Source organism: Lissotriton vulgaris, chromosome 2_1, assembly GCF_964263255.1.
Source record: "Lissotriton vulgaris chromosome 2_1, aLisVul1.2, whole genome shotgun sequence".
In the NCBI taxonomy this organism is placed as follows: domain Eukaryota; kingdom Metazoa; phylum Chordata; class Amphibia; order Caudata; family Salamandridae; genus Lissotriton; species Lissotriton vulgaris.
The window spans coordinates 1,698,772,268-1,698,796,453 of NC_141687.1; the positions used below are offsets into that span (position 1 = coordinate 1,698,772,268).

General features: G+C 44.6%; 1 pseudogene across 1 annotated transcript in view; it reads left to right on the plus strand.

Moving 5' to 3' along the window:
• The window catches only part of LOC147733126 (pancreatic secretory granule membrane major glycoprotein GP2-like), a 225,747-nt pseudogene extending 215,507 nt beyond the window's left edge, over positions 1-10,240 (plus strand). Inside the window, exons 8-10 of the transcript XR_015308702.1 lie at positions 1,682-1,757; positions 6,732-6,764; positions 9,951-10,240. The product of XR_015308702.1 is annotated as a pancreatic secretory granule membrane major glycoprotein GP2-like (transcript). The remainder of the gene's footprint in view (positions 1-1,681; positions 1,758-6,731; positions 6,765-9,950) is intronic.
• Positions 10,241-24,186: the final 13,946 nt, after the last annotated feature.

The window sequence follows — 24,186 nt, forward strand, 5'->3', positions numbered from 1 at the left end:
CTTCAAAGTGTGCATGTCCCTTTGGCTGGCCGTCTTGCGACGGCCAGCCAGACATGCACACTTTGAAACTTGTAGCTCAGCTGTCTTAAGACAGGTCTCCAGGGTGCCGGGGAGCTTCAAATGAGGCTGCTACCTTCAATCAGTGCGCTGCACTTACAGCATGAGAGCAGCGCCAGGTTTGTTGCCTGCACTGCAGCATCTGGTTCAGAAGAGGTCCGCAGCAGAGGACGTTGGTTCAGGTGCGTTTAAAAAGTATACATATATATATTTGGTCTCAAGCAATAATGTCGTATTTAGTTGTGTGTGTCTCCGGTCAGGCGGTAAGGTCATGATTGGTAAGCATTGTCTTCGGTCCTTAGCGGTCAGAACCATGTAACTCCAGGGGCAGTGACAGCCGGTAGGTAGGCTGTCGGGGTGCGGGGGCTGGGGGCCGGGGGAGACACTTTTCCCAGTGGGGCTGTGGCCGCACTCGCATGCGCATGCGCATCAGGGCGCAAGTATGCAGAATATTGCAGCCCCTGTTTATGGAGTTTAGGGCACAGGGCGTAGGGGAGGCCCGGGGGAGAATATCCGTCCGATAAGCTGTACCCCCGCGCAAACCTACGTCGGCTGCGTAATTGGTAGTATACTGGGATCTAGGGGCTGCCAGTCATTGACCTTGCCGTAGGCTCTTGAGGGGACACGCATAAAGAAAATATATGCATTGTTAGATGTACGGTAGGAGTGTCGTGTATATTAGAGTTTAAGGTTAGCCATGTTACATCATCTATCTAACAATGTATCCGGACTTTCTGCGTAATTGCACATAATGTGAATAAATAATGTTTTTTAATTTTGTAATAAATACGGCCGTGGGGTTACACCCCCTAATCCAAAAAGTAAATTTGGTGTGGATATTTTTTATTGCCTTGAAGGAAGGAGTGTGACCCCATCCGTACAAGGGCTGCCGGTACAAAAGGTAAATAGGGGACACGGGGAGTACCAGACCATATTACTCACCTCCGTCACTGTTCATCATCAATTTTCTTACTGCTGTTGGCAAGTGTTCTGCAAACAGGGTTGATGGGAATTCTACAAAGGATTTTACAGCCTGACACGGATTTTGTTAAGTTTATAATTTAGAGAAAAGTTGCAGTACTGGCATCCTTGTTTAGCTTTCGAAATGTTGAACTTAATCAGTCAAGAAAGCCTACCTAATGTGTCTTTTTTTACAAAATGTTGCCGTCGTTAGAAGAATGCATTATCTGAGGATTGGCTGCATTCTGCACCAGGGTTACTGTTAATGCAGAGGTTGTAAAAAGATCTTTCGACTTGCATATTGTGTATGTGGTACACAGATATGCATTGGTGTCTTTGGGGCATATTTACAAGGCCCTTGTGCCGCACATGCGTCATATTTTCCCATGTTAAAAGCATCACACCGACAGCGCGAGGAGCTTGTAAATAAGCCCCAAAGACACAAATGCATATCTGCGTTCCACGTGCACTATATGTACGAGGAAAGTAACATGCATTGCCATTGCCTTACTGTCCCTATTGGGAGTGCAAGGAAAGATTGCACAGCTGCTGCCAATGCTGTACCAGTTTTGTGTGTCTCACTGCAGACTTCTGACTCATTTTAACTATGTGATTCTCACACGTTTTGCTTCTGTTTTTTAATTTTTTTTCTTGCATATTGCAGTGTACGTCTCAGAGGAGGGCAGATGAGCTCGGTCCCGGCTCGGGGACACTACGCATCGGGCCCATTTCAGTTACAGGTAATTAGCTTGTCATGGGTCTTTGATCTGGGGCTGGCTCGGCCCGCATGTCCTTTCCCTCTGCACCGGTGCTTGCAATGACTGACACACGCACTGTGCCAGGCCTTGCATGGTTTGACTGGCTCCGCAGGTTCTTTGGCTGAAACACCTGCGGTCACAGCAGTTAGGTGTAATTTTGTCTAGAGTATGCACACAGCGACAACTAAAATACCGTCCCACATGCAACCAAATATGCAGATAGAACAACACACCTGCAGACATCCATGCGCTCAAACTGACCAGTATCCCTACAGGCATCAATACATATTAGAGTAGACCATGCAGGCAGTCGCTCATGCATGTGGGTCACCATACCTCGAGGCACCATGTAGACAACCATACAAAGTCACCCATGCACCCCAAAAAACACATAGTCACATGTCTAAGGAAATGACGCACCTAAAGATTCACTAACAGTCTTACACAATTTTTAATTTTATTTTATTTTATTTCTGAAGATTTTATATAGCATGAACATGACCCTTGCGGGCATCAGAGCGCTTTACAGGGTAGAAAGATGAAACAACAGAACATAGTATGTCCTGATTATGTATTGTTATACAAACAACCGTTAGGAGAGTTAGATCCATTGTTCATGTGAATTTACTCGAGTTGAAATTTTACTTCTTGAAAGAGGTAGAAGAGTGATTCAGTCTGGTTTCTGGGGGCAGTGCATTCCATATCCTAGGAGCGATTCCCGAGAAGGCACAGTTGTATGTTTTCTTTTTGGCAAATCGTTGTGGTCTCAGAAGAAGATTTCTGGAACTTCTGGAGGATCTGTTGCCACACGAGAGGACCAGTTTCTGGGCCAAATAACTCGGAGTATTGTGATGTAGGGAGTTGTGAGTCATGCAAGTAATTTTTAGTTGAATTCTTGCTTCAAATGGTAGCCAGTTGAGCGCCTATGGTCGGAGGTAATGTGGCAGGTTCTTTTTGAGTCTATGCAATAGAGGTTTGCTGTTCCTCAACAGGGTAATGCCTAGAAGATAAACAGATGTCCAACTCACCAATACCATGGATTATGGTGTGGGGGTCAGGCATTGTTGGGAGGAGGTGGTACCGGGTGGGATTCCACTTAATCGTACTAGAGTCCTCACACACCCAGCGAGCTAGGTGTCATGCTTCATCATATGGACCTGCTCCTCGTTGGGTCGGCACTGCAATACCCAACGGGCTCCCATAGAGGAGATGAGCATAGCTTGTACTGAACCTAGAAGCCAGGAATGCTGCAACTCCACCCATTTTTAGTCAAGGGGACAGCCAACCTGAATAAAATATTATTTGGATTATCCGACTTGTTTTAACCACACACTTCACTGTATCTACACTTCACGGGCCACACACCCCACTTCATCATACGGCAAGGAACAAAAGATCTCTGATAAAGAGCCCCTTTATGGTAGCTCGTTGGGTATTGCAGTGCCGACCCAACGAGGAGCAGGTCCATATGATGAAGCATGACACCTAGCTCGCTGGGTGTGCGAGGACCCTAGTTCCGATTAAGTGGGATCCCACCTGGTCCCACCTCCTCTCAACAGTACCTGACACCCACACCATAATCCATGGTATTGGTGAGTCGCACATCTGTTAATATTCTAGGCATCACCCTGTTAAGGAACAGAAAACCTCTATTGCATAGATTCATACAGGGCACCTTTGCTGGACCTCTGTAAAAAAGCCCCTCTGTCCCCCACTTTGTTGAACTGGTTCTTTTTGAGCCCATGATGAGCCTAGCCCCTGAATTGAGTGAGGCTCTTAGAGGGACTGTTGTAGATCTGGGAAGTCCACATAGCTTTGCTCTCCCATAGTCTAGTCTAGTCTTGGGATTACTAGTGCTTGAACTGCCAGTTTGAAGTCATTTGCAGGAAGGAAGGGTTTTCATTTTTTCAAAGTGTTCATCTGAATGTTTTCTCCTTTTGTTACGGCACTAATATGTTTCTGCATGTTTAGATTTCTGCCAAACGTCAATAATATGAGGTTGGCAGTTGAGCACTGTTAGTTGTTTAAGCCGTTCTTCAATGATGGTTGTTTGGTTGGATGGAGCAATTAGGAGGAATTCATTCTTGAGCGTGTTTAGTTTTAGGTTGTTTTCCGCCAGCCAAGTCTGAGTTTTTTGTAGAGCTAAGTTGAGAGATTTGATGGCCCCCAGAAAAGTGACCTTTAAGTATTGTTGTGTATTGTTTGCGTACATGTGATAGTGGATGTTTGAGGAGCTGGGATTTTCGGTGAGTGGTTCCATGAATAGGTTGAAAAGTGTAGGTGAGAGGGATGAGCCCTGCGGGACTCCTAAAGTGACTGGGATGGCAATAGATAAGGATTGACTGACCTTGAATCTTTGGGATCTATTATGGAGGAAGGAGGTGAACCAATTTAGTACTGATCCTCAAAAGTCCAATCTATATATCAGATGATCCAGAAGATTGTCTTGTTTGACGGTTTTGAATGCCGTAGATAGATCGAGCAAGATTAGCAGACAGGCTTCGTTTTGGTCTAGGATTTTTAGTGTGTCATCTACAATGTAGGTCATGGCCGACTCGGTACTGGGCCCTGCTCGAAAGCCCGATTGGTATTTTTTGAGCAGGTTGGAATGATCAATATGGTTGTCCAGCTGGATGTGTACACATTATTTTAGGAGTTTAGCCAGAGTAGGGATGTTAGAGATCGGGCGGTAATTATTTAAGTCTGTGTGGTCTGCCGTTTGTTTTTTTAGCATGGGGGACACCTGCCCAGATTTAAGGTTTTCTGGAATTATTCCTGGAAGCAGAGAGGTACTGATAATCTTGGTCCATAGTGGCAGTAGCAGCTTTATGAACTCTTTAGGTAGTTTGTAGGAAAAGGATCGGTGAAGGGGTTAGAGGGGTTCAATGACATAAGCACTTTTAAGATTGCATCTTCACTGTGAGTTTTGAAGGAGGACGATTTGGCGTTATTTTTTAGGGCGAGCTTTGTTGTGCATAGGTTAGGGGATGCTAGAGAGGGAGGTGGGCTGCCCTTATAGGTGTCAGTGTGAATTGCTAAGGCCTTAAGTAGGTCCATCTTCATGCTTTCTGTCTCCTCAGTGAAGAAGGAGGCGAATTCTTGGCAGCTGGGTAGTGCTCGTGGTCTAACTTGGGGGCATGGGGGGTAAGGTAACACATTAGATTATACTTTGACTAGTTCAAAAGGTTTTTGGGGTCGATTTTTGACTTGGTCAAATTGGTTCCGGAAAAAGTTTGCTTTTGATCTTCTACAATGCCCATACAGTCACAACACACCCGAGCAGGAACACATGGACAGACAAACAGTGCTTAATTTGTAAAATAATAAGTGCCAGGGCCCTGACCAGGGGGCCACTACAGCTTGCACCACCCATAGACTCTGTCATTGCTGCCAAACCATCTCTCTCGCCTGCAAGTGTGACAGTTTGGATTATTCCAGGGCCCCAAAGCTAAAGGAATGGCTGGGGAGCAGATATAAGTAGTTTTTAATGTACATTGTATTTATAAACAACCTTTTCTCGGCTCATCTCTAAATTAGATGAGCAGCACCACCATGTGACAGACTCTCATAAGTGTGGTGTTGACAATTAAGTGCCGGTGCCAGGCACCTGAAACCACTGGCTCAAATTAAGCACTGCAGACAGAAGGATAACATCCAGAGCATTCCATACAACAGAGACCAACATATATATCTTTAGGCATCTATGCACAACACTAAAAGAAATATAGACACTCATTCCCACAGACCAACAGACAGACATCAAATATGCAAGTACCATGTAGGCAGACCAAAAATCATACAAGCACTCAATCACATAGACACACAAGCACCGAAGCCCATGTGCAAATTCACATATTTTGTAATCATGCCCACAGACCAATAGATATAGGCTCCTATGTGGCAAGGTCGATACGTATACATACTTAAAGACGACGATACACACAGACTTACAGATATACTTTTCAGTATGCAAGCAAACATGCACACACATACAACACCAGTACAGGCATCCTGCATACACCGGCATATGCATATATGCACAGACATTCTCGCAGCGGCACATATAGTCAAAGATGATGGACACTGGATTGAATGAACACAGAGAGTACAGGACAGAGGTCTGTCGGATAAGGTGAGGAAGGTTCATGTCACCTTTTGTCGCTGCTCTGAAAAGCAAATCATACTCGAAGTGCAGAACAGAGCAGAATGTCAACAACTATTTCACTCTTGTCGTCTACTTGTAGACAGGGCTTCTACTAGATGAGGGAATACGTTATTCCTGTCACATCCTTGCCTACTTTGAAATAATCATTTGAAGGCAACATTGCAGTGCACTTTGCATGCCCATTCCATCCGTTGCCTCTTTGGTATATTCACAGATATGTTCGCTGCAATGCAGCACGTGCATCTCAGTAGTGCCAGTGTTTTCCTTTACAACCTCTTTTTGGCTTTGGGGTTCGACTGTTCTCCATCGAAGGCGCTTGGGTTGGATCATTCCCCAAAGCGTGGCTCAGGTGGTATCTAGCTCCGAAGAAGAACCAGGGTTCGATGACTCTGCAGGAGGCCTTTCGGTAGGCATCTCCAAGAGCCCCCTGTAGCCAGAAATCACTATAGATGGACACTGGGTTGGGTTCTCTGAAGAAGGCCATGTTATTGGTAGTCTCTGGCTAAGCCCTTAGGTAATGAAAGAGTGAGCTCTTTTCAATCCCAACATATCTTTCCAACCATGAGTAAAACTCCCGGGTGACTGAGCGACCACTTTCTGAGGTGACCACTCGAGCCCCAGGACTAAGACGACTAGGTCTAGGGCTCGATGCCATTACCCTTTAAACATGGATGCAGCGTGTCCTCTCATGTCTCAGGGAGGTAGAGACCAAGATAAAACTCTAAAACCTCTCACACCCAGGGCAGTGCAAGTCTGTGAAACTAACTGTGCCTCACTGTCTCTTTTTACAGATTATGACAGACTCACTTCAGGCTCCTGCTCAGGTAAGAAGCACAATACACTCCTCTGCCTGTCTTTCCCTTGCTTCGTGGTGGAGGAAAGAGCTCACTGAGGTGAGAGACGTAAAGGAGATGCACCAATAATGAGTTTTAACAGGGGCAGATTTACAAGGAATTGACGCATCTGCAGAGATGCGTCAGTTTCCTTGCGCTCGTGCCAAATGTCCTTGCACCACCATGGATGCGCTGTATTTACAAAGCAGTGCTCCATGGCGCGAGGATTAACAGATGCTTCAGAAATCCTGCGCATCTGTTGGCACAAAAGTGAGGCATTGCTGGAGTTGCTCATGAAAGTGACACCACTCCAGCAATGTGCCAAAACAGATGGGTGAGTCCCATACAAAAAGCCATGCGTCATTCCTTACGCCTGGTCTGAGCAGCCATAGGGATTTTGACGCAGTGAAGGCGTGGAGTGACACAGTCAAATGTAAATTCACTGCGTCAGTTTTACATGGCTTTTTGCGTGGGGACGCCTAGCCTGCATACATTATACCTGGAGCAGGTATAATGTGGTGCAGGGCTTTACAACGTGACACATCTCCCAAGATGCGTCACATTGTAAATTGGCCGCATTTTTTGCGTCACCCTTGCGTCAAAAAAAGTGTCGCAATAGTGGCGCAAGGAGGCGTAAGGGGCTTGTAAATCTGTCACAGTATGCTCACAATTCATATTCATCCAGAAGCTTCTAGGTCTCATTCTATAGATACCTCACACTCACCCCAAAGCACAAGACTAACAGCAGGTGCAGGCACTAATTCCTCTGCTCGCGCTCTCCTTCCTATCCTGCCCGCTGTCTGCTGCCCACTCTTGCCACTTAATGTGCCCGCCAATTTACAAGCTTGTCTCCTGTTCTGAAACCTCCCTGGTCTTCAGCACTCATCACTAAACCTGCTTTTCATCTGCCCTCCTTCTCTGCTACCCAGCCCCTCTCTATGTGTGCCCCCTCTTTATAAGCCTTTGTTTTTACCATTCTGTGAATGCCTCTGTCGTGTCCTTGAGACGGGCATCCCCTTCTGTAGCATGCCCCACAGTGGGAAATAGCTGGTCTATGTGCTGCAAGGATGGCCGTGCCTGTGTTAAAGAGTGTTCCAGGTATTTTCTGTCCCTCTGTGGTGTAGCTAGGGATAGTATTCAACTACCTGCTGGGCCCAATCAGATGCTTCACTGTATCTCCAGCACTGCTTCATTGCTGTATAGACCCACTGGGGAGGTACCATGTCTGCTTGAATGTATGTACCGACTGTGCAAAGCAGGCTTGTACAGCTGCTACAAACCTTTGGCTCGGGGACAGGATGTACAGCATAGGTCCAGGAGGGCTGAAAAAAGCCACATTTTCAGAATAATCAGAAGTTGCAAACAAGTTCCACTTAGATTAATTTTATTTAAATGCATCTTATGTTCATATACTGAGTTTCTTCCAAGCTTTTGACCTTTTTGGGTCTTCTCAAGGGAATTAAATGAATGTCATTGTAACTACTGTTACGAAGGTCTCAAATGTTTACAGTATTACTGTTCCTTCTCAGATTCTGGCTAATCCTTTCTGGACACCATTGTCCCAAGGTTGGGTTTAGCACTCTTTTTACCATTTCCGCCATTTCAAGGTGGAAATATACAATTATGTCCCAAAGGGCTGTGGTTTTCGCCCTAAGTGAATAAAAGAACCATGATTGCTACAACGGGCACACTTTTGAGATATTACTCGAATTCAGATGCAGATGAGGGTGTGACTGAAGCCCAGCTGCGATGTCAAGGGACGGTTTGCCATTGGTCAGGTCAGGTCTCCCTGCACATCACTCTGCAAAAATAGTCTTTCAAAAAAGATATTTTGAGATTTTGGTTAACTTGTTTTTTTTCCAGAGGGGATACAAAATGTGTAAATATGTGCCCAAGAGGTACAAATCTCACCCTTCCTGGTTTATAACTTGTAGTGTATTTTGATTTCTAATGAAGACATTTAATTAATCCAACCTGCCTGCTTGTGTTTCTAACTGACAAAGCAATGTCCTCTCACTCACATACAATTGGGAGGATGTTCCATAAAGACACCAATTTGAACCGATTGGCTGGAAAAGGCTACCAGTTTCAGTGCTTGCACCCCTCTCCTTGCCTTCTGGGCTTCCTCACCCCAAAGTTGAGAAACAGTATTAATCTTAGTTGGTATAGTGCCCAATCTCTACACTACCACTTGCTTTCTTCCTCCCTTGCCTTCAATAGTTTCTCCTCTCTGCCCCACTTCCATTCTCTGCTTGTCTTCCAACCTGCCCGCCTTTCTTCTCTTTGCTGCCACTCCTTGTCTGCTTCTGGAGGGATCACAAAGTCAGTCTGTGCAGGTAAGGGGTCACCATTTCTAATCTCATCTGCAGTTCATCTTCTTCTTGGTGGGTATAAGAGGACCTCTGTAAGACAGACATTAAAAAAAATAATGTCCACACAATCTCTATAGATTGGCGTCTCACCACTCTCAAGTCTTCGGAGCTTTCAGAACAAGCCACCTCATGAGAGTTCCAACTGATGACAGCCTGGTTTTAACCTATTACACCAGGGCTTCCCAACCTTTTCTATGGCCCGCTCCCTTAAGAAATGTTTGATTAATGTCCTCACCCCCTACGAAAGTCTCGTTGGATGAATATTATGCATACAGTACATACTGTCCCTGTTTGTCGCAACATCTGAAAAGTCATCTCAAACCCCCTGGGGGTGATGGCACCCCAGTTAAGGCGCACCCTGTTATACACATACCATTAGTCAAGAAACATGCTGTCATTACAGAGCAGTAGATTCTCACAATATTATTGCCGGCTCTCTCCTCCAGCACTGTTCACACTATCCTTCTGTGGTTTGCTCTGATTGGGTGATGCTTTCTTGTCCAGTAATTCTTCTCTTCTTCCATCACTTTCTCCCTGAGATTCTCAGGGCCTTTTAACTGGGAAGGCGCTCACAGAACTGAGCGGAGCAGTATTGTGTTATCTTCCAGAGTTTTGGCCCTGTCCTGCTTTGACGGATCCTCTAGCTAGGGCCATTATATCCCTAGGCAGGGTGCTCTCTTTTGTTCTATTCACAGTTGTTTTCCCCCCTATGGCCTGCCTATATCTTTAAGAAACCCAACGGGGAACCCCCTTCTTTTGTTCACTGCTTTGACGGGTGCTCTAACCCTCATCTCTCCCCTTGCAGGTGTCTCCAGGACTGCGCTGTGGAGCTCCCTGCTGGCGCTCCTGGCTCTCAAGATGATGTGAAGACTCAACAAGAGCGCGGATTGGGAAAGCCTCGAGGGCGAGGCATGATGTCCAGACAAGTGAATTTAGAGGTTTTTCCCTGAGTCTCGGAGCTATTTTACGGCATGGGCAAAGTGGGCAATTGTCCAGGGCCCCCACCTAGCATTGCCTCCCAGGCAACCTGAACAAGAAGTCCCGGAAGTCCCGTCTTAGTGACGGTCCGCATAAAAAAAGAATTATTTTTTAATTTGACAGTTCGGCATACACACTTCACGGAAAGGTACTGTGCACTCCCTGTCTGTCCCTTACGCTCTCAGGCAGTTGGTGGTAAATGTATAAGGGGGGTCCCCGTGGGAGAAAATTATGAACAAACACAATATAACATTTTTTTCAAAGGACTAAGGTGGTGGTTCAAAAAGGAAATAATGTTGTCATTTATTCAACAACACATCATTATCATTAATGAAACATTGTTGCAACAATGTTTCATTAATGATAATGATGTGTTGTTGAATAAATGACAACATTCTTTCCTTTTTGAACCACCACCTTAGTCCTTTGAAAAAAAAATTATATTGTGTTTGTTCATAATTTTCTCCCACGGGGACCCCCCTTATACATTTACCACACTACGCCCAGGTCCCCGTGACTGCATGGGTTTTACCCCCCTCTGTAAAATCTCAGGCAGTTGGTGGCAAATTAAGTAAAGCATATTATCTTTCAGTTCTATGTCTTGGTCATTACCTCACCTCTTCTACTTCTCCCCTCTCTTTTAACTTCTCCCTCTCTACCTATTTCTACATGATGTATATATGTACCGTCCCTGCACTCTCTATCTCAAATCTTACTACCTCACCTACGTCTACTTAACTGTTCTTTAAACACTCCTCTCTGCACACCACCTCCCTCTCTCTCTCTCTCTCTCTCTCTCTCTCTCTCTCTCTCTCTATCCCTCTCTCTGTCTCTCTCTCTCTCTCTCTCTCTTACAAAACCTTACCTTTCATTCTACCACTCTACAGGTGTCCCTCTACATCTCCCCTTCTCTTTTCTTCAGTTTCCTGCACCTAAAATTTCTGTTTCATGTCACCTCGCACCCCATCGCATCAACTTTCTCTCAACCTCACCTCTCTTTACCGCAATATATCTCTCTCTCTCCTTTCTATATCTTACTTCTGTCTTACTCTTCCTGAGCCCTCTCTCTGCCTCATCACTCTGTACTTGGCCTTTGTACCTCATTTCTCTTGGTACCTCACATCTTTCTCACTATCTCATCTCCCTCTACCATACTGCTCTTTTTCTCTTACTAACTAAACTCCCAAATTTCCTCCCCATCACCTCTCCACCTCTACCTCCACTCTCTCTTTCTACCTCTGTTTCCTCTATTGCAACTCTTTCGCTATCTTACTCCGTCTTGCCATCTCTCTCTCTACCTCTTCTCCTCTAACAATACCCCTGTCTCTCTCATCTCTCTCTGCACTGCCTTCTGCACTTGAATTCGCACTTGCCACTCTTTCTCCCTCTCTCTGTCCCTATCTCTCGCTTATTCACCCTTCTTTCTCTACCTCACTCCGTCTCTTCCTACGTCTATCTCAACCGAATCTTCCTTTTTCTACCTCACCTCATTCTCTCTACTTCACCTGTTTTCTATCTTCAGCTCATTTTTACCGACTCCTTTGTACCGTTAGCTCTGCCTCATTTCACTTTACCTGACTTGTCTTCTGACCTAGTTCTTCTCTTTATCTCACCCATCTCTACCATGTATCTATACATTTCTTTCTCCTTATCTCTAGCTTCTCTATCCCTCTACCTCACTCTAAAACCTCACCTATCTCTCTACTTCTCAATTTACTTCTTTCTCTTTCTACCTCTATGTACTTTTTTTCTGCCTACCTCACCTTTGTCCTGTTACATTACATCTCTCATTACCTCACTTATATCACTACCTCATTATAACATCCGTAATCCATACTCACCATCTTACAAAAATACTTCACCATTTGAGGAGGGGGCGGGGCCTTGAAGGGGGCAGGGCCTGGTGCCGAGAGCTATCGAAGATGCTCCCTGCCCCTCACCAAGCCCCCACAAAAAAACAAAAAACAAGGGTCATTGAGGCAGTCGCGATGTCCTGGGTTATTTTTAGGCCTGGGCGAAGCACTACGCTACGCTCGCGGAGTTTGCGAAGTTTGCGCAACTTCGCACTACGCGAGCTGCACGTAGCACAGTGCGAACATGCGTTGTGCAGCGTAGCGTAGTGCAGCGCTCATTTTTTGCTTGTTCGCGGTCCTGAACGTCATGTTCGCGACAGCGAGCAAGCAAAATTACATCCCGGCGAGATTCTCAACGCAGGTAAGTAAGGTTTCTCATTGTGAGTGGTTGTGCATGCTCGCGACCGCTCTCAATGAGAAACTACCAGTTCGCGTTGAGAAAGCTGCAGCTCGAGTAATAATCTACTTGAGCAGCAGAAAACTACAGCTCGCACTGTGCAAGATGCCGTTTTCAATGATTGCACAGTGCCGGATGCTTGTCCGCACTGTGCAATCATTGAAAACGCATCTTACACAGTGCGAACATGCTACTACGCAGCTCGCGTGGTGCTACGTGAAGTTCGCGTAGTGCGAAGTGCACTTCGCGTAGCTTCGCGTAGCACTACTACGCGAACTACGCCCACCCTTAGTTTTTTTCACACCCTTTAATGGACAAAAGCTGCTTACTGCCTCCAAGAATGATCAGAAAATCCACTGTTTACAGTGGTTTTCAGCTTGCGTTCCTCTTCACAGTGGGAATTCGGCTCCTCACCACCGGGTGACTGTGTGAAGGGAGCTGAAATCGTGTGACAGTGGCACCCCCCTTTCCTTCTTCTGTTTCCCACCCCCTCCCAGTTTTTTTACTCGGCAGATCCCAAGAAATGTGCACATAGAAAGAGGAGATTGGGACAAGGATTCGGAGGAGAATGATGAAATGGTGTAAATCATAACAGTGCTGGACTGGAATGCGGCAGAAAGATGCAGCCATTCGCTGAGATCAATTCAATCATAACTTACACCACTTAGTTGGTCTTTAGTTTTGACTGTTGCAGCCAAAATCGAATTGTGAATGGGGGAATTAGTTCTGATTATGAATATGTTTTATTTTACTATTATGCAATAGTCGGCTAAATGGTAATTTCCTACTTTTAGAAAATACGCTGGTAAGACACTAAATTCCACGTAAAATGTTGTTGTTGCGAAACAAATAAAATCTAGATCCAATCGCAAAAATAAAGTTTTTTTTATCAATGTTTGTTCGAGCTTTCTTTTGGTCCTCTTTGACTGGCAGACATTGGGCAGTTTGAACTTTCAGCTTTTTTTTTTTTTCATGTCCCCATGTCTAAATGTGTATCGTATAATTCAACATTGTTTGGCATGACATGAGCTTGACTTATCTGAAAATGAGTAATAAGATCAACGTTGTTCCAATTAGCGTGGTCCAAAAAATACAGTAACCAAGACCTTAAAATCCCTAAATTGCCATTGCTAAATTCAAGAGGTTTTCATTCAGTTTCAGGGCCATCGATTATTTTTTCAAAGTCAACCAGGTTTTTCCAGCTGCATATGGAGGCATTGTTCTTGTGCCCTAATATATGTTTGCTTTATAAATTACACTGTTTCACAATAACTCCTTGAATGAATGCAATATATATTTTAATGCATAAATACTATGTGTTGCATATTACATTTTCTGTGTGGGTGAGCTGACTTCTCACTTTACTGGCCAGAATCCTACTCACCTATAGTGGTCGCCCACCCGCAGTAAACGTAGTGGTGAGACAAATGCAAACTTTACCACATAATATTATGTGGTGTTTTACATGCATAATCTTGTGCAGAATATGTCATTTCTGATAGAAACGTTGTCCTTTTCTTCTTTCAACATGTAAAAATGTCATGTAATTATTTGAAAAATATTGAATGAGCAAATAAAAAACAATATTAAAATGCAGACCTATGCCATTTCTTGTTTTTTGTTCATGTACAATCTGTCCCTGGATTTTACAGAAACCGAGAGCATTTAATGGTAATCAGGTTAAGCCCTCTGCAGTGTCAAGACCTGGTTCTTCGACTGAACCCCAGCACCCAGACTTATCACCACCCCCCCTCCTCTCCTTCAGCACCTTGAGACCCTCACGGGTGAGTAGTCGCGCTATATAAACCATGATTGATTGCAGTTTACAGGATAATCTCAGGAGTCAGGTTTAGCCCAGTCCAGATCATGACATCCAGCCCTGAGGCACTCATAGCTCTGCACAGACTTCCAAGGCCCCTCATGAGTTATGATAAGCCTCCCCAATCTTTGGAAACACTTACAAGTCTGTTGCAACTTTGTAGAACTGGTTATTCCTTTCAATGAGAAGCTACACTTTTTACAGACTGGAAAATGCTCTCACTTCTCAAGCTTAGTTCTCTGTAGGTTGTAAGAGCCTCTAGAGGCACCAAGAATTGGATCTTCACTCATTTAATTGCCAAGGGATCTTCTCAAGAGGCGAGCAAAGGATATGATGTCCTTGGAATACGTTTATAGTCAGATGAGGCTTAGTATAGATGAAAATATACCATCAAAAGTCAGGCATGGCATTGTACTGGCTTTGGGAGTCCTTAAAGTAATGATAAAATGGTACACTCCTTGTTATCTTCTCATAAGTCAGGTTTTGCCTGTACAGGTCTAAGTCTCAAATGTCAGGCTTATGCTGGTGCATATTTTGGGATCCCCTTAAGTCAAGATAGGCTCTATTCAGACTGCTGGATCCCCTTAGAGTTAGCTACTCCCCGGACAGACCGAGGCTCACAAGGCTTAATAAACAATGTTCAAAATGTGGCATCAGCTTACAAGTCAGGTTGAACTTTGTTCAGAAAGTGGGATCCCTTCACAAGCCAGCCTAAGCCATCTTCAGACTGTGGGGCCCATGCGTGCGGTGGATCTGGACCTGGACAGTTCTTGGACAAGACATTGTGCCACTCTCACCAACCATACTAAGAACTCTAATTGTGACGGGCTTTTATAATGTGATTGAGCTGAAAGGCTACTGCGGGGGAATTTTACAAATAAATACTAGCAAACTTTAAAAACTTTAACCTTTGACAGGCAGAGAGAGCATAGATCAGCGAAAAACGACATGCATTTCCATAGGAATTTGTCTGGAATACAAAGGGCCATGTAGGGCGCTATAGTGTTGTCTTGAAAAAGTGTTAAAGTCATATTGGTAGTAGCTCCTGGTGATTTCCATTGAACATAAGTAGCTCTTATTACAGAAAAGGTTGGAGACCCCTACTGTTTTTCTAAGGATGACTCCGCTGCTAGAAAAGGGGTGAATGTATAAAGTACCTCTATAGCGTGAACCTGGACAAAAGGCAGGAGAGGGATGGACATGGTCAAAGACAAGCTTAAAGCCAACACGTCACAGGACAGGAAGCTGAGTTGTGGTCATTTGATGCATTGTGATGTTGTGTTCAGAGTCCATGGAACACATGTATCATGAAGTTATATTATCAACCATTACATATCCAGAAATAGTGCTTATGCACCACTAAACAGGTCACATAGGGCATGTTTGCAAATCCTGTTACCTATCAAGGCACAAGGAGTCTGAAATAAATGTCAGCTTGATACATAAAGCTACTTCACCGTGAGTGGGTATTGGTGTGGAAATATCCTTAGCACAGAGAACAGGAGAAGAACTTACTAGGCCTGAGGCCCTGACATGCATGCACCCAATAAGCTATGTCTAGTCACACTGTGCTATTGTTGAGAAATATGTTTTTTGTACCATGTACCAGGTCACAAGGGGCTGTGTAACTAATGCACTCCTAAAGAATCCTAGGAAATATTAGCTCCCTGAAATACATTGTTTCTAAATGAGTATGAATGTACACAAACTGATGACGCTGCAGCATTGAGTAGAGGCAGCCCATGTGATTCAAGGCCCTGCCGTACCTCTACTCCAAAAAGTATATCCACAAAAAGTCAACTAAAAACTAATTGTAGCCTAACTCTGTCACAATAGCAAAAGTGAAACTAGGCATGTCCCTCCCTTCTGGTATCTCCTTAAACCATCGTAGCTCCTAACAACCTCAAGAAGTACAGCGCTAAGCACCATACATGGCTGAAACATGTTGACACTTTTTGTTAGCAGGGAATTACATCTCCAACTTTGCAGCCTTATTTTCCAATATATATTTTGAACTCGCTTGTGTAAGTTTGATTCAGCCTAACAAATGTATTTGAGACTGCGGAGCCTGTTAATGTTCTTTTCCTTATAAAACTATACAATTGGTCCTATATGTATTTAAACCGCGCTGACTACGAGTGCGCCCAGAGAACACCCACACTCCTGAGGCGGAAAGCCAGGAGAATCGTGCCATTGTTGTTTTTACTTGTGTCTAATTGCTTGTATTTTAATCTCACCACTCTCCCCTGAGCACTCATACCTGTGACAGGGCACTTCCTGAGAGCAGCCGCGCAGCGGACCTTAGCGCAGCCGCGCAGCGGACCTTAGCGCTGACACGGAGCTCGGTTCCTTTTGCCGCCATCTCCCCGGGCCACGCACAAGCCACGCCCACCCTCGCTAGGCCACACCCCTATTCTTTTACTCTCCTCCTTATAATCATGTGCCTCTCAAGGACGCGCAGCGGACGAGCGCAGCGGGCGCACCGTTTGCGCGCCAAAGGCGCGCCTAAGGCAAGCCCGTCTGCGCCCGTCCGTGCCTGGACGGGCCCAGGGACCAGGCAGAATGGAGTAAATAGCAGTTATACCTCCCTTGAACTTCGCTCTTTGCAAAATTCTGGCTTCTCCTCTCTCGATCCCACTACATGCGCCCGCTTAAAAGCCAACAACATCTATCCCCTCCAATTAATGCGGGAGCCCTCCTCTACCATACCTCAAGGTTCTAACTCCTCTAGCTCTACCCTAAGTCCAAACGCTTTGACCCTTCGCTGTCTATACCTTAACACCAGATCTCTGGTAAAACATCAACTAGACATCTTTCTACTGCTCAAATTGGACAGGCCAGACATACTGTTTGTCTCTGAAACTTGGCTCACAGCGGACTCCTTACCGGATATTCTTACAGCCCTACCGGAAGACTATTACATTCTGTCAGTAAACAGAAAACCCGGAAAACCTGGGGGTGGCGTCGCCGCCCTCATTCATAAAGATCCCACGTTCACCACCTTATCTTCCTTGGACCTACCAGACACTGAAAACTTGGTAATCAAATCTGATACAGACAAAGGAACTATGGTGCTGGTACTGATTTATCGTCCACCTATAACTATGCCTACATTTCCAGTCTCTCTGTCTGAGCAACTGGCCAGCTTAGTCGTTGATTACGATAAGGTCATGTTGATAGGGGATTTAAATTACTGGTATAACAACTTGGAAGCAGGACCCCATGCCACAGAACTTTTTGAGCTTCTCTCTAATTTGAACTTCTTTCAATATGTCCTGACTCCCACCCATGAAAAAGGACATATCTTGGACCAGATTTGGTCACGTAATGTCCCTATATCTACCCCCACGACCTTGCCTTGCATATGGTCTGATCATCACCTACTGCAATTCTCCATCACCTTTCAGGGCCATTTAAAAACTCCTGTTCCCTTGGGGGGGGCTAGTCAGGAAATGGAGCTCCTTAACACCTTGAATGCTAAGGCAATTCCCGCTGTGCGCTGAGAAATGCAGGATCCCATTATTCATGACGAGCTCACCTTGTCATGAGCACAGCTCCAGTGTGCCTCATGACGAGCTGAGCTCGTCATGAGCATGGAAGGGGTTAAATAATCAAGATTTTCTGTCCACCTTGGCTAATTCTCTTCCTACATCCTCCCCCGATATTAACCTGATGGACAAAAAAACGTACCGAATGGCTCCTAGCTGCCTGCAATGTGCATGTTCCCTTAACCTCATAGATGCTATTAAACATCCCTCCCCAGTGCTGCGCTGTCCATTGGAACTAGTGCTGAATGGACGTCCAATGGTCGTGCGCAGCACTGGGGAGGTAGTGCTGCCGTCGGCCAATGCACCGAGGCAGCACTTAAGGGGTTAACCAAGTTCTCACGCGCTCGCCGTATGGACGCCCACAGGTGGTTTACCACAGACCTAAAAAATCAAAAATTAGAACTGCGCCAACTGGAGAGAAAATGGAGACACGGGTACCTTGACAAAGATAGACTGTCATATACGGCAGCCCGCAGGAAGTACAAGAGCTCCATTTTAACTGCTAAGGCAGTCTTCTTCTCAGAAAAAATTTCCAACGCCCAAAACAAATCTTGATAAATCTTTAGAGTCGTAAACGAACTGTGTAACGATGTCAGAACCTCCCCCTCTCAACCCCTTACTCAAATGATGTGTAATCAGCTTAATGATTTCTTTAAGGAGAAGATTGCCATCATAAACGATAATATTCAAACCACCTCTACCACTGTGGATAGTGTGGAAATTTGTAGAAACTCCTACAAACTCCAGGCTATTCCTTCTATAGATCAACCCAAGTTAGCGGAGTTGATGAACCGCGTAAAGTCCGGGTCCCCCAATGACCCCTGCCCCCCGCACATACTGAAGGAAGTCTATTCAACACTTCCTCAAGGAATACTCCCCCTCCTGAACGAGTCCTTATCACAGGGAATAGTTCCCAATTCATTTAAAAATGCCACGCTAGTCCCATTAATTAAGAAACCAGGTGCTGATTCCTCCAATCTATCGAACTATCGTCCCATATCTCTCCTCCCTTATGGTGCTAAGATTCTCGAAGCCCATGTGGCTAGCTGTATTTCCTATTTTATAGAGACATCTGACTACGTGGAGCCCAACCAAGCCGGATTCCGCCAGGCACATTCTACTGAGGCGGTGATCCTCGCTGTCCAGGACACTTTGAGGTCCAACGCCGATAAGGGCATACATCAGGCCTTGGTACTCTTAGACCTGTCGGCAGCGTTCGACACGGTGGATCATACCATCTTATTACACCGTGTCGAACAAGCCGGCCTCAGCAGCTTGGCTCTTGGCTGGGTCAAGTCCTTCCTGAAGGACCGATCCCAGGCAGTCAAGCTCGAGAACTTTATGGTGCCCAAACTCTCTACCACCTGCGGCGTCCCGCAGGGTTCATCATTGTCCCCCCTCCTATTCAATCTGTACCTTAAACCGCTGCTGCACTCCTTAAAAAACAGGAAGGTCACTATCTACAACTACGCGGATGACCTGCAGCTGGTATTCCCACTAAACTCAATGGACTCTGTCGAGGAATTCCAGATTACTATGCTGCACATTCAAGGGTGGATGGATCAGAACCATCTAAAACTTAACCCTGGAAAGACGGAGCTGGTACTCCCAGGAAAAAGCGCAACTAGCTGGGGACCTCATTTTTGGCCGTCTTCAATGTGATCTCCCCCGTCTCCCTCTCTGTCGGTGAAGAATCTCGGGGTCACCCTCAGCTCCGACCTCTCACTGAAAAGTCAGGTGGGAACGGTGATTCCTTCCAGCTTCTTCCAGTTGCGAAAGATCAAGAAAATTGCTCATCTGCTCACACACTCTGCCCTTATCCAGGTGGTAATTGCCTTGGTCCTCTCCCGTTTAGATTTTTCGAATTCTATTTATTTAGGCCTCCCCCTGGCTCTCTCTAAACGCCTGCAGATCGTACAAAATCAGGCGGCCAGATTAATATTTAAAAGCAATGGCAGGAGTTCGGCGAAACCATTGCTAGCCACTCTTCATTGGCTTCCCATAGCCCACCGGGTTACCTTCAAGGTAGGCTGCCTGATCTTCAAAGCTCTACATGGCAAAAGTCCCAGGTTCATTAATCATCTGATAAACAAATACGAACCGACCCGCAATCTCCGCTCTGCCCACTTGTCTCTCCTCACCTTGCCCCTTTTCAAAAAGAAACAACTTGGTGGATGCCGATTCGCTTATTTGGCCCCTAAGATCTGGAACTCTTTTCCCCTGTCACTCCGGAGCTGCACTAAGCTGGCGGAATTCAGGGGCGCACTGAAGACCTGGTTATTCAAGCAAGCGCACGGTTAGGGTATTGTTTACCATCCTTCTCACCTTTAGCGCCATGAAACCCCTGGGTGCCCGTGCGCTTAATACATTTTGAATAACATAACATAACATAACATGTTGATTGTAGAAATAATATTGCTCATATACAGCAGTATTAAAATATGTGTGTGAGTAGAACAACGCAAAAAGAAACACCCTTATGTGCTAAAAGACTGAGGGGCATATTATCAAGAACGGCGTTAAAATTAGCGCCGCTTTAGCAACAGGAAACTGCAGCTAAAGCTGCGATACTGGGTTGATAATATGCCCTTGAGAATTCCAATAGATGCCCATTTTCACACCAGAACATGTACTTCTATAATTTTAACGCCGTTTCTTGAGAATATGCCCCTTAGCATGTTGGATAATATTAGGCCAAATGCCATTATTAGGTGCACCCAAATGTGTCCCGCTAAAGAAGGTGGTTTGGCAAAGGAATCCCAATTTGTGCGAAGTGGAGATACTGGAATCCTAGCCACTAGACAACATGTGTTAATATATTTATAGAGGGCCATCAAATTGTTTGACTATTTATCACCAAAGGGTTTCACCTACAAACACAAACCAGGTGTGCCATGACATTCCTCCTTTTTAATCTATAAATGGCTGACCTCGATGAATTAGTTATATTGTCTGTTTGTTCAAAAGTAGGACCCCATCTATTAACTTTCTGATGATCGCTGACAATTTAGTGTGGGGGGCCTAAAAACGCATTAAATTGTTTCTCTATTTTCAATAAAGCCAAGAATATAGTAACAAATATGGCAACATCTCAATTTTTTGCATTGGCAAAAATTAATGTGGAAACTTGACAAATCGAAGGCGTGGAATTTAAATGAGTAAAACACCATGATTATTTCTGAAATCTTTTTTCCAATTTGGCAACTAAAGTGAACTTATCAAACCTTAACTTGAGACTTAAGGCCAGATGTAGGAATCGAAAATCCGGTCGGTAACGGCCGAAATTACCGAATTTCGGCCGTTACCAACCGAAATTAGGCTACTGAGATGTAGGTGCCCAAATTGCTATCTCGGTAATTTACCAAATCGGTATTTTAAAGAATCGGTAAATTACCGATTCCTTAACCCCTTCGATGCTCATGACGAGCTCAGCTCGTCATGAGGCACGGTTGAGCTGTGCTTATGACGAGCTGAGCTCGTCATGAACAATGGGTGTAAAGGATCTGCAGCACAGGAGGGGAATTGCTGCAGCATCGATGAGGTTAAAATACCGAATCAGTAAATTACCGAATTAGCAATGTAGGGAGCACTCAAATGAATGCTTTCCCCTTTTTGGGATTCGCTATTTACCACCAACTACAAGTTGGTGGTAAATTAAGAAAACCACCCAAAAAGCAATTTTATGCAAATTGCTTCAGTGCCATGTTGCAGACATACATGCCCTTATTTTATTTTATTTATTACATTTATATAGCGCAACAGCTACCCTGAGGGTTTCCCGGCGCCCTTAGGGCATGTATGTCTGCAACATGTGGACTCATACACAATTGAGGGGTGCAACAGGGTGTCAAAGTGACACCCTGCCACCCTTCAAAGTTTCCCCCAATTACCGAATCAGAATTTACCAATTCGGTAATTGACATTCATTCCTATGGGCCTCCAGGCAATTACCAAATCGGTAAATACCGATTCGGTAATTACCGAAACTTACCGATTCAGTAATTTTTTCGGTAAAATTACCTACATCCCACTTGCCAGTTCTTAAATACCGAATCGGTATGATTCGGTATTTAAGAATCGGTAATCTGGGATTACCTACATCTGGCCCAAGATCCTTTATTCATGTAATAAAGACATTTTAAAGTAATAATTAACAGTAGTAGAGCTAGAATTGGAAAGATTAAATTATTCATTACTACCACAATTACCAGTGGCAGTACACTACTACTACAATTGCCAGTGGTACTACTTGTTATAGCTGTTTTACAGTAGAGTATTGCTGTTAGTTGTTTACGGCAAAGCAATTCTTGTACCACCCGTAGTCATAGTGGTGGTTAGAGTGGTGCTAGAAGTAAGGCTAAAGACAGCACAGTATGCCGTATGCCAGTCCATGTTTATCCTCCCACCTTTTTGTGATGGGCACTTTGTTGAGTTATTGGGCTGGCAAACATATTCGGTGGCAAGATCCCTCTCGGAGTGTGTTGGACCTTGTCCTTTTTGCAGGGCTATCCTCAAATCTTTTGCCTTCTTTCTCCTATTTTCCTGCCCTTCTTTTGATAGATTTAGGACTCTGAGCACTTTACCACTGCTAATAAGCGATAAAGTGCAAATGCTCTCTCCCCTAAAACATGGTATGATTGGTTTCTCCATGATGGACATATTTGATTTACTAATAAGTCCCTACTACAGTGCACTATATGTACCCAGAGCCTGTAAATAAAGTTCTACTAGTGGGCCTGCTGCACTGATTGTGCCACCCACTCCGTAGCCCTTCAAACCTGTCTCCGCCCTGCCACTGCAGAGTTTGTGTGTGCATTTTTGAACTACCATGTCAACCTGGCAAGTTCGCCTACTTGCCCAACCCAAAAAGTCCCTTTTATTACAAGTAAGGCACCCATAAGGTAGGCCCTAAGTAGCCCCATGGGCAGGGTGTGATGAATTTAAAAGATAGGACATGTACTTTTAAATTGTACATGTCCTGGTAGTGAAAAACTGCTTAATTCGTTTTTCACTAAAGCAAGGCCTATCTCTCCCATAGGTTAGCATTGGAGCTGCCTTGTAAGACTTGACAGTTGTATCTTCCAATTGAAAGCTGATAGAAAAATGAACTTTGGTGTCTCTGGACTCACAATTCAAAAACATATCTCAAAAATATATATTTTAGTGAAGTTGTTTTTTTATGTGCAGGTATGAAAATGGCGCTTTTAGAAAGTTTATTACAAAGGGCACAGTCCTCGCGCACCCACTGACGCACTGCGGTATGGGATAACATCCCCCACAGTACAACACTTGCTCCTTCGTTATTCATATTAACCTCTTTATCCACTTAATTCCACCGTTTCTTATCCCTTAATTCTTCCTAGTTTATGTAATCACCACGGAGACAGCAAGATTTTCCTTCATTCTTTATTGCTCTTTTCTTATGCCTCCTGCATACCCATCCAGATTTTTTACAGTGACACATAAAGGTCAATCTTGCATCAGAGTAACTTGTACCCAATACATTTCGTGCCCAGAGGCTCTTCGTCAGGGCTCTCTGTAACAGATAAAAAAACAGCTAAGCTGTCAGCTCAATGTTGCCCATCAACCTAACAATCAATACTATGACACCCACATTCCCCCATGATATCCACCCAGCATGACTCCGCAAAATTCATATGTTTAAACTAAAACACAACCAAACCCACCCTCAATTTCTCCCCCCAGTCCAACTCTTTCATGGCATGCTACTCAACCTGCTACAAGACAATTCTTGTGATGTCCCCAATCCTCTCTCTGTTTATTCTCCCAAAAAGCCGAATGAATATACCCCACTCACCCTGCAAATCCGCCTCTCCTTTGTCCCCTACAGTCTAAACTTCACCAATTACCTTCAAAAAGCCGCAACTATCTGCTTAACCTACTCTTACTCTTCTCACATGTTTCATTTAACTGTTATCTGTTCTGACGCTGATCGGTCCATGATTTAAACTGTACCCACCCACTTGCTCCCAACCAATCTCAATGACTCACTGATTAGCTCCAACCCCGTGACCTGTACCCCCTATGACAATACTCCACCCATGAAAAAATGCGCCAAGAAACTAAAAAAACAAAAAACTCAAAATCCCACAATGCACTCCCCATCCCCAAAATAATGCCACAAAAAGACTAGTGAGCTAGTGCTCTACCCTCCAAAAAGCCTGTGTTCATTCATAGCTAAACACCAAGTGAAACATAACAATAGCAATGCTGCATATGTAAAAATCCATACTTCAATGTAACATATCTATTGTGACTCAAAATTGCGCAATGGAAGAAACAAATAAAGCCATCAAGAATCAACTGTCCAATAAATTAACTGCTGTGTTTCACTTTTACTCTGTTCGATCATAACTCTGTAAAAAAACACTCCAAATGTTCACTTGTCTCCGAGGTGATAAAATATTCTTGATCCTTTTAATTTT